The sequence below is a fragment of the Crassostrea angulata genome, chromosome 4 (genome assembly GCF_025612915.1).
Source record: "Crassostrea angulata isolate pt1a10 chromosome 4, ASM2561291v2, whole genome shotgun sequence".
Lineage (NCBI taxonomy): Eukaryota > Metazoa > Mollusca > Bivalvia > Ostreida > Ostreidae > Magallana > Magallana angulata.
In genome coordinates, this window is record NC_069114.1 from 17,748,335 (window position 1) to 17,760,718 (window position 12,384).

The following is a 12,384-nucleotide window of genomic DNA, read 5'->3' on the forward strand; positions in this document are numbered from 1 at the left end:
TAACGGAGACTTCGATTAGGTATTAGATTTCATTTATTTTAACGTTTTAGGTTGAATCAGTCCTGACTCCCACGCTATACACAAAAATCCACGCATGCGAAGCATTCATGGCGCTTTCTATATATATATATATATATATATATATATATATATATATATATATGTGTGTGCCTTAGCATATTTGCACTCCAGTCCAAATATGGACATTTAGTTCTCTACAAATATCCACTCATTCGTATCGCCTCTACACCTCTAATACCTCGCTGACTCCTTGATCTCTGTTCTGTTCTCGGTACGTTTCCCTACATCCTCGCAGCCTCTCTCTGATCGTGTCTTCACACGGAAGGCCTCGGCATTTATGTCATGTATCACTTGTTCTGGGCGACAAGTCAAGGACTTCTGTCGTGAAATTCCAACTTATCTTCGATTGCAGATCGTATCAATCATTAAGCGACTGAAATATGGTTGTACACAGTACGGGAGGTAAATTTAGAAGTAGGTTTATGCTAGTCGCATGACAAAATGCAATAACCGTTTAACACTGAAATTTACCGGAATTCTTTGCAAATGCTCTCCCTGATATTGCTCTTCAAAGTCACTCACACCACAGGAAATTACTCCGCTTTGTCTATTGTTTATTTAACCATCATCGCTGTACATTAAAACTTAAACAAATACGTCCATGATCTAGAGAACGTTTTTAATTTCTAGGTCTCTATTTCGCTTTAATTCATTTCCAATAGATAAAAATATATTGGTTATAGTGCTGCTTTTGTCGATCTCCTCTTGATATATATGTGTATTCCGTTTATATTCAGGAAAGACCGTAATTGTAAGCACGCAATGAAGTTTTTATGAGATGTTTTCAGAAAAGGAAGATAAAAAAAGCTTTAAGATCGATAATTATCGATAATAGTGTCATTCTTTTCTGATTTGAAAAAGTGCAAATTTTTTATTTTTTTCTCAAAACAAACCTTAGTTCATGTAAGGATTTTGATATTTTGTTAATTTTACCATCATGCACTGAACATGTTAACAAGAATATGTTCCTAAACCTTATGGGGGGGGGGGGTTGAAGTTGAACGCATCTAATTATTCATTATAATCAATTTCTTTTTAAAAGACACATTTAAAAAACCGGATAAAGCAAATTAAACGTGACAAAAAAAATAATTAGTTTTAGTTTTCCTTTGTTTGATAAAATAATTATATTTATTTTCCAGAGTATATTAAAATTAAATGTTAACGTTAAAAAATTTTGCTAGAATACTTGAATTTACGAATTGTGAAAAATGAAAATAATAATTCCACTTATTTTGAGTATCATAATGTTTTGGGATTACCTAGATTCCTCTATACCCTTAACTTTTGATTCCTTCAAATATCTATTAATCTTTAATATTTGCAACCAGATTTTCGTCATGAGTTTGAGTTTCTTTATGTTTGCTTTGCTTGATTCACACTCCATTTTGTCACACTAATTTCCGTGGCGTACGTTGTCTCTAGGCAGATCCTATATTCTTAAAATAGTCGTTTTTACCTATATCATTGTGATGAAGCTACGAGCCATACCTTTTTCACATTTTAGATTGCGGAGTATGTTCTTCTTCAGGCTGATTAAAAGCAACCCTTCCACTAGCTTCCTAGTTCTGATTGATTATAATCAGAATGGTCCCTCTTATTATTCTAGAATATTTAAAAAAAAAATTTGGCAAGTCTACACCCTTCCACTTTGAAAAACATTTATCTTTACCTGAAATGTAAGTAGTTAACATAAAAGTGCAATAAATGTACCAACAATTGTCATTGCATTATTACGAAAGTTTTCTAATTTATGCCTGTGTCAAGCCTTTTTGAGAAAAAAGATTCCTAAAATATTCACTTTGGACCTCTCTTTAGCATATTACATGTATTTGTTATGGATTTTATAGAAAAAGAATTTAGATTTACAAAATAATATTTTTGCATTTGACAAGAAAACAGATGGTATATGTAGAATAACTATATTAAAATAACTTCTATTTTGCAATTTTTTATTAACTGTATCTATTTATCACCTGTGTAATGTCTTTAAAAATAATGTCTTTTCCATAAATATTTCGAAATAGCCATCTGGCGTAACGTCAATCAAACGCTGGGTTCATCGTTTGGAATGCTGCGAGTCGGAACGTCATCTGCATATTACTTTTGCTCTGAAACATTTTGTAGTGATTATATGGCGATGTGAATTTTTCATATTAAAACGATAATTTAAAATCAACCACTACCCCATCCCTCAAAAGACGACCAAATGCACTGTTAAGATGTGTAGAATATACAATATTTTTCATAGCCGTCCCTGCAAAGCTGTTTTGATCACAATTTATTTGATCACAATTTATTTTATTCGGTCAAGGTTCCTAAGCATATAATCCAAAACATGGCCGCTGAAGCACAGCACCGAACCACAAATCTCTAGAATATGTGAGGTCCTTATTATCACCATAAATTACTTCATTAACATTCCTGATTTAATTATATATTGTGGATGATTTAAATACATTCTCGATTATTTGCTTCAAGTACATAATTGTTTTTTTTTCTCTTGAAGGCTGTTGGTAGAAGCAGTCCGAAAACGGGATATTAATGTCAGATGCTAGCTTGATGTGACGTTCATGTGCATTGCTCAAATTGCAAATCGTGCAAAAAGGGTAACCGTCTGATCAAAGTCTATTTTCGTTTTGTCGCTATGCTCTTGTTTATTAATTCTAACGTGAAGTTCGAATTCATGAACCAGTTTTTAGCGTTCTGATACAGATTATTATTATTTTTTTTAGAAATAGTTCATCAATGAAATCCAAAACTCGTCTATTGCGACTCTTAAGGTCTGCCGTTTTAGAGATTTAATACACAATGTCTGGCCACTTAGCGTTGATTCTATATGGAATTAACGACCTGAATAGGATAATTGGTTCCTTGAATAGGCTATGGTATCTGATATTACAGCAGGGCTGCAGCAGCAATTCCCGCCATTAAGTATTACTCTAATTTGTCGAAATAAATTTTTATCTGTAAATGTGGGCGATCACTTTAATTTCGATTGAACAGCATCCGGAAGTTAAGCAGTTTATGTCGTATGACGCGCAAGTCAGGAAGTCATTTATTACTGCTACAAAAAACCACATTGAGGCAATCCTGGAAATATGTCCATTGACGGGTTGTTCGATCAGACTGTTACAAAAATGTTACAATCATTTCTTCTTATGCTTTTTTGCTATTTTAGTGCAATTCTTAATGGCTTCTTAATGATATTAGTCAGATGTAAGGCATTTTTTCAAAATTTATATTTTTACATTCATCCTTTGTAAACAATAGGTAAATTTAGATCGCTGGATTGAAAATGGATTTAATTATTAGCAGTTAATTTTAAATCACAATATGACCATATGATATTTAAATAAGCATTGAAAAATAAAATCGAGTTTTTTTTTTAAGATCCACATTTTTGAATTTTTATGCCCCCCCCCCCTTTCAAACAAGGGAGGGCATATTGTTCCGCTGCAGTCCGTCGGTCGGTCGGTTAGTCTGTCGGTCGGTCCACCAACAGTTTCCGTTCATTTTCTTCGAAGAGGTTGAGCGTATTGAAATGAAAATTTAGTTTACTTATTTGCCATAATAATATCAGTCTTGGTCAAGTTCGATTTTAGGAACGATCAAGACACTGTTGACAGTGTTATGCCCTTTGGACGTAAAGATATTCCAATTATTTGCAGTTGTTTCCGTTTATTTTCTTTGCAAAGGTTGCACTTACTGAAATGAAATTTACAAAACAGATTTATCATAATAATATCTAGGTCAAGTTCTTTTTTGGGTACGATCATGCAGTGTTTCCAGGGTCAGGGGAATAAGTGTTTCACAAACATCTCTTATGTCTCAAAGTTGTACATGTATTTTCAGCCTTTGAAAAGAGGATTTAAACAATGATTTGAATTTACAATGTAGGTCAGAATATGTTAATTTTGCCCTTATTGCTATAAAATAAAGAAAATAAAAGTAAGTACGAAAATTGCATGTATCTAAAAATAGCGACCCGGTGACAATGAAAACTTTTTGACGACTTGGCATTTGTCATTGAGACTTTTTTGTGATTTTTTTAATACATTAACTTCCGATGCTGTATAGCAGGTTTCCATATTAGAAACCCTGTCATTAGTATTCATACATCTGTTACGCGAATATACATCTAATTACTACAAGAAAAGACTCATACTAGATTGGTAGTATGAAATAAAAAGGGGAACATTTCTTTAAAAAAAATTACTCAAAAGAAGAATATTTTCTTTGAGGGAAAGACCACATGATACATCGCTACAAAAATAAGTTATCGTTCGGAACCCTCATAAACGCTTCCTGCATTAAGCTATTTTTATATGACAGGCTCTTAATTTAGCTCGATGTGCAATATGACGCTATTTCCATATTATTTTTTATTTATGCTTTTTTGATTTCAATACACACATCCTGTTTTAGTCAAAAACAGATGCAATGCAATGAGAAAGTCTGGTATTCATGGCAACTGTGTTTGTATACAAAAGGAAACACTTTTATTCACAAAATAGTAGTATTACGGAACAAGTTGACTTTAGGAGATTAATTGACAATCAGATTCAGCTATGGATTTTATTCTAGCCATTTGCATTACGCTGTATATAGTGAAGATTGAAGCTTTAGAACCAACTTTGATTTGAAGATTTAACTCTAGTTTTAAACAATACATAGTCTTTAGATAGGTCGTCCATTTACATAGTCTTATAATGTCTACGATCATCTCGTCCTGGTCTCTAATTACATGTACTGGCCCAACAATTTTGCGTTACAAGTAGAAAACTAAGAAATTATTTTTAGCGAGTTGTTTAGCAAAAGAAAAAAATCCATTTCAAGTTCAAAAGTAGTAAGGAAATCTATTTTCAAAAAATATTATAATTATATTATGCTTTAATCTTTGATTCACCAGGGGAATTCGTTTATATTTTGCATTTATTTATTTTTTTGTATAAGTTTGGAGCAATATCATTTATATTTTTTCCAAAAACTCCCTGAACAATATTCATAACAATAGGGGTCATCACCGCCATTTTACCTAAATTCATTTTTTGATAACAGAGAGGATATGAAATGTCCATTTTTTAATGAAGTGGTAACTGGTGATTTTAATGATATGTGCATACGATACGCAGGTTTAAAGGACTTGAATCAAGAAACAATAAGTCATTTCATTTTCCTGCGGAATCTTGAGGCCAATCAAATGTAACCAGGACAAAAAGGTTGATGTATTATTTACTCTTACTAAAGACACGTTGGGTTAGCGTTGTATTGGTATCAACATTATGGCGATAGTCAGATGTAAATTAATTAAGTCTAATTTCCATTGATAATATATGTTTATCTTTCATAGTTGCAGCCGCTCCTAATCTCTTACTTTCGGTGAACAAATTTGCAAAAGAATGACAAAATTTTCTATGATGATTACATTATATAGGTGACCTCACTCTGAAGCCATCACTGTCGTTATTATAAACTGGTCAGTCTATGGAAAGCACTTACAACGTGATTACCAGTCCCTAAAACAGTCTGACATTTATAATGATATATAAGAAATAAATATCTTCCCTATGATTTAAATCATTGATAGCGTGTTTTATATTAGTTTTGTAGTTAAATTTTTTGATGATGATGTAGTTGTATTGATGATGATGATGATGACGACGATAACGACGACGACGACAATGTTGGCAACAATTATGACGACACTGGCTTTAAAAAAGTTTTTACTGAAATCATGAGGCCTGTGTTGCGGTAACCTAATACATGTGTTCATCGATACCACTTTTGAATTATGGGCAATGATTTGTATAAAACTGGATACATTAAGGAGCTAAATCCAGACGTAGAAAGCAGACCCAAAGATCCCACTCCTCCTCGCGCGACGTTTTATACGGGGTTTTTTTCTTCTTGATTCAGACGACCGATTTGTCGCGCAGCACATAACAGTGAGTAAACAGTGAACCTTACTATAAAAAGTGTCGACGGATGTAATTAGCCATTTATTGCAGGTCTGTATTGGTTTCCAGATTACTTAAATCCGAGAGCCTTTTGAGGAGTGTTGTTTTTTATAAGTCGTTCAAAGACAACGTTTATTGACGGAGATTGATGGCGGGCTGCCTGATTTTATAGCTTGTTTCAAGGTGTCGTGTCATCTCTATCTTTAATACCACCACCTCAACCTTGCTTCACCACACCAATCAAGCCCACCACATAAAATAGAAACCAAAAAACAAATTACATGTTTACAAAGTTTTATATATTTACACACACACACACACACACACACACACACACACACACACACACACACATATATATATATATATATATATATATATATATATATATATATATATATATATATATATATATGCATCTTGCAAATATTCTATAAACGTATATAAATATAAAATGTTAAGGCTTAAATTGTAAAATCAAAATAAATTATTTCCATATTTGTGATAAACATTTGGAAATTATATTTTGTGTAAAACGTTCTAAAAACAATTTGAACAAATGGAAATGTTAACATTGTTTAATTTTCAAAACTATCATTTGGGTTTTTTTATACTTCTACATGATCGATTCCAGTAAAAATTGTTATTAGGCATGCCACATTTGAATCAATAATAGTTGATTACTATACAGAGGATAAAAAATTATGAAAATATCGACCGCAGCGGAGGTCCCTTATAAACATGTTCAGTGCATTACATCGAAGGCTATTTGCTTTGCTATGCATCAACTGTATTGAAATCATGTATGCAAGATATTCAACAGTTAATTAATAGAGTCGTTTTTGGAAATTAGTTTACTCTATTTTAAGTCTGTACCTAAAGATTGTTATTATTTTTTTCAAATACGTGCCGTATTTGGAAACAGCTATTCCGAATTACTTAGCCTGTAAAACACAATATTTCATAAAAAGAACCTTAAGAATAAAATAAAAGTTAATCTATTTCAAAACTGTATTCAGATGTCTTATATGTTTTTTCCTCGAAAAATACGTGCCCTATTTAAACCAACCTTTCTTCGTAAATTAGCCTTTAAAACAATACTATTTTAACAACAGACCCAGAAAAACAAATCTAGATAAATCTGAAAAGAAATATGTTGACATTTTACTTTTTGTTTTCAGAATCAGTATGTTATAAACAATTCCACGTGAGAAATTTGCTATTTACTGATAATAAAAAGCTTGATATCGTAATTCTGTAAGAGAAATATTTGAAACAACTTCAAAACCTATGCTACTGTAAAGGGTATATGGATATTAATTACAACTGCTCTTTTAAAGTTGCATCGATTTTCGATTTAATGTATTTGTAAAATTAAACAGAAACCCTTCTTCCTGCACGCACCTGTTCCGATTGTGTCTCCGATCAAATTCGTTTGTCCGAGTTATTTTGGTTTTTCATGTTGACAGACAATTTTGATACAATCCCAATTATAGGACTGAAAGTGACAAAACGAATAAATAAAAGTCTCCATATCAAAAGGGAATCGCAATTTGAGGTCTACATGTACATTGATGAATTGACCAAAGTAAATGAATTCGAAAAGTGAATGAAAACATCCCCAAAGCGTGACGTAGATACCTCTTCATCAAAAACGGAAACCGGATACTATATGTTAAATATTTGCTCTGTGAATGACATCATGTTTCACTTGGATATCGTCCGTTTTTAAAACGGGTAATCAATTTCAGTCATTTCTCTCTACGTTAATTTAATAAACCTGACCTGTGTTAGGTGTCTGTATTTGTAGTGCTATATTTGTCGCACGGTTGTAGATTTAGATGTCCAGGGATTACAAGCACTTGGCTGATGTTGACCAGTACTGCAAAGAGAGCCAATATAGAAACTTTCAAAATTAAAATAAAGATTTTAAAAGGGTATATTTCTTCTCATGCAACTGAATAAACCAGAGCCAATTTCATTAAAATTAGATTAAGCATGAACTAAATACAGTACAGAATTTGGGAAAAAATATGAATTCCAACAAGCCCACATTTTAACACAAGATGAATGTTTAAATTTGACTCACAATGAATATTTTATTACCCTACGACATTTTCCCCAGTTAAAGTTTCTAAATTAGAATCATTTTAACGAGACCTTGGAATTTCGGTTGCACGAAGCTATCTATTTCTTGCGTCAAAACAAGTTAAAAATGACGCAGTTTCAAGCGAAATATGCACCAATTGCTTAGTCTTAGCTGAAAAACTCCAGACAAATCTTGTTGATTTCACAGAGCCTTGGCCGAGTGGCCAGCAATGAAATAGACAGGCCTACGTCACATTGCTGTTTGATACAACTACCCAAAGTCCAAGCTCTTGTTAAAATTGTTCTATTGATGAATAGATTTTTACACTATGTTCCCTATTTATTAACCCCCTTCATATGAAAGTCAAACAACTCAACTGTACATGTTCAACTGAGATATAGGTGACGACATAACGATGTTTTTGCGTTTAGTGAGAAGCGGATTAAAAATTATTATCAAAATGCACTGAAAGATGCACTGAAACAGTTTGCTTTTGTTTTGTTTGGATGATGTTATAACAATACACTGTATAATATATTAAACTATAGACTTTTAAAAATTATGTAACTATACATTACCTTAGTGAGGTGTTTATACCCTAATGACTATTTCTCAATATATATCAAAACAAAATCGATGTCAATTAAACAGATCTGTGCCGTTACAACATAAAGATGCTGTGAGACATGAATTGCTTATTGCCACATGTAATTTTAATTATCTTTAATAATAGTGGAGGATAATGATAATTTGATTTGGACTGAACATGATTATTTAGACCTTCAGACCAAGAAAATACCCTCGGCCTTAGTAAATATTTTCGTGGCGCTGTATTTCGTACAATACGTCGTCACGCTGACAAAATACTTTGTACAACTAGCCGTCGCCCTGTTACAAATCATTTTACGACTCGCCGTCGCGCTGACAATACGTGCAACACGCCGACAATTTTGTACAACTCGCCTACGCACTGACACAAAACATCTTGCATCTCGCCGTCGCGCTGACACAACTTCGTACAACACGCCGTCGGGCTGAATCATCGACCACAGGATGAAACTGTGCCACTCAGTAAAGTGAAATGTGACTGAAAGATTACTGAAATGTGACTGATCGGCATATCTCTACAATTCAGTCACCTTTCAGTTAACATTCAGCGGAGTGAATGGCACAGCTTTATCCTGTGATCAGATATATAACAAAAGGATTGTCAATGATGCTTGAATAATATTGCTTTGGTTTTTGATTTCACTTCTCGATAAACAAAATTAATAACATATTCCGTCAGTGCACACAATTATTTTCAGTATCTTACTATGTGAAATTAAGAAAATTGAAGTTTCCACAGGGGTGGGCGGGGGCGGGGGTCATGGTCTTCCTCATAACCGCTGCGCATGTAATAGTGGGCAGTATACGAATTGATTTATCGGTAAATCTATGCAATGGTGTATTGAAGATAGTTACGGTAACCCATAGCAATTGCTATATTAAAGTGATTGCCTATATTAATGCAGCTTTGTCCCTAAAAACAAAAAATAAAAAATAACCTCCCCATCAGCTATGATCGTTAGATTTTATGTATCTTTCAATTGTTTTTAAATTGATTCATAATTGTCTGGTCCGTTTGTCTAGCCCTCGTAACATGCCTGTAATTATTCCTCTCGAGGAAAATTATAGCGTTATATAATCATTGCTTAATATTAGGATTTCAATACCCGTTTTAGACGAGAATATTAGACGCTTAACAACGATCGAGGCGATGCTCTGATAACGTTAACTGCTTTAACTAGAGGAAAACAAGTCAATATTATTAAAAAATGAGTATGATTTGGCCAAGTGTCTATCAACTCGTTTCTTGTTTTAATATTGCAGTAAAAATATCTTTTCACAATGATCCCACATGCAAGGCAATTGTTAAAAACCTAGTGATTTTGCATAGAAAACCATGGGTTTTTTTTTAAATAAAACACTATTAATCACTCTAAAATGATAATAATTATAATACTTTCGCATAGACCACCACTCTTTACCATCTACCCCGGCTCTCTCTCTCTCTCTCTCTCTCTCTCTCTCTCTCTCTCTCTCTCTCAATGAACAGTTAGCTAAATGGAAATAGAAAATCAATTTAACGTAAGTAACATTCTAAAACAAAAGAAGCAACATCCTGTATGTCCATGTCATGGTATTTCCGCTGTGACTTTGTTTATTTATTTTGTTCAGCAGCCGTGATTATATGTTGGAGTTTCTATATTAAATTAAAAATTAATTTTAAAATGTCTTTTTAAAAGAGCATAATTCATCTGATTTGAAACTTGAATATTGAAAACAAAATGGATTGCAATGCTTTACTAGTATTCATATAATTATGTATCATAATATTAAATAAATCTATGACACAATTAGCAAAAACTGATTACCATGAATGAATCTAACAATTAACCACTGACTTATACTTTTAAATTACCTTAAGGTCTCGGCTGGTTTCAGTTAGCATAGTTCTCGTACAGTCACGATCCATGCCTTGCAGACTTTGATTCTGAAGCTAATCTCTATAATGCATTGTCATTTATGTCAGAAAGTGACGGAACCAAAATTAAAAAAAAGAAACAAAAACAAATAAAATTACTCGGCGATTTCGTCTCCTGCACTCGGTGCTCTACGACTGTCTGTGTTCTTGGCCTTTCGAGTGACCTCTCTCATTGCCGTATAGACAATACATCCTAGTTTCATAAACACGCTCGTCAATGAGTTTATTAACAAGTTAACACGTAGGAACCCTCGTTGAATTCGACTTCTCGTACCCTCAAGTGATATGCCCCGTATGCATTCTTCGCATGTCTCCGCTAGGTGGGGTAACACGGACATTAAACAAAAATTTTTATCCTTAGACTACGTATACTTCTAAGTTTGTTGGGGTTCTTAAGTATGGACTTTCAAAAATGTTAATAAAATCAATTCTATTGACCCGGCACTGTGGGGTGTTTTTTATCATCGATTGGGATTCCCGCCGATTTGTGAACGTCATTTGTTAAAGGATATTCAAAATAACGCTTTTTCTCACTCATGTTTATTTCAACTGTATGTTATAATGAAGTCAGATCATACACAGTCTAATTAGCGTTGGCATAGATCGCATTAAGCTTTTAAATCATAAGAAGTCATATCAACACTATACATGCATGCAACCATATAAAAATGCGAATAGGGAGCAACTTCCTTCTTGCGGGAAAAGCTTCCGTTTGTCAAGCGTGACCGCTGTCAATCGTGACGTCACAGCATGTCTTGTTGAGCTTCTATTGCAATATGCTAGGAGATTGGCCTTTTCTGGTGGTACGAAAAGTCATTAAGAAGACAAGAAGAAATATTGTCGGTGCATCTTATCAAGCGGGTTAATTAGCAGTAAATTAGGCGGGCTAATTAATGTTGTGAAATAATTGGTCACAAAAGAACCGTGATAAGGCGACGAAACAAATAATAGACAAATCCCATTGCTTCAAATATTACCGCATGTTCTGGCAAAGCGCATGCCGACTGCCAGCAATCTTGCTGCCAATTACTGCTAAATTCCTACTGATTATTATAATTCTTCTGTTTTAAACGTGTTAACATTATTTTTTTTACAACCACAAGCAGTCTGATGGCAAGCGTTTATCATTTTGTATGATAGAGGTAAACAACCAAACCACGATTTTCGCGCGAAAAACAACATGAAAGAATAATTGTTGGCACTCCCCCGTGCTGGATGGAAGTTTTAAAGTTAAATTGGAATGAAGCAATAATTCAACGTTGGTAATCGAAGATTAACAACTGTGCTCTATTGTCTTGTTTGTATGATTTGAAAATTTTAAATAAAAATGCAACACGAAATGTGTTTGGTTTTTAAGAGAGCAAGATGTTCTTGGCTATTTTTATACTCTATCTCTTTGAGAAGAAGAGCTCGTTATAAAGAATAGGAAAACATTTGAATTTTAAAATTTCAATATTCTGAACTTTTCTTAAATTAAAGGGATATGGTCACGATTTTGGTCAAAAATTATTTTTCCGATTTTAATATTTTCATTGCTTCAGAAAGGCATTTTAAATAGGCAACCGAAATTTGATTGTCATTTATTGAGTTGAAAGCGAGCTACAGAGCTTGAAATTCATCGCCGTGTAAACAAAGCGTTTGTTAACATTTTGAACGTTGAAGTAATAATTTCAGTTTTAAACCTTAAAACGAATGTTTTAAATGTTAGGAACTGTTTATCGATGTTT

The 12,384-nt window shown here is 33.2% G+C and overlaps 1 pseudogene; it reads left to right on the forward strand.

The window, feature by feature from the left end:
• The window catches only part of LOC128182125 (uncharacterized), a 64,423-nt pseudogene extending 58,584 nt beyond the window's left edge, over nt 1-5,839 (forward strand).
• The last annotated feature ends 6,545 nt before the right edge of the window (nt 5,840-12,384 follow it).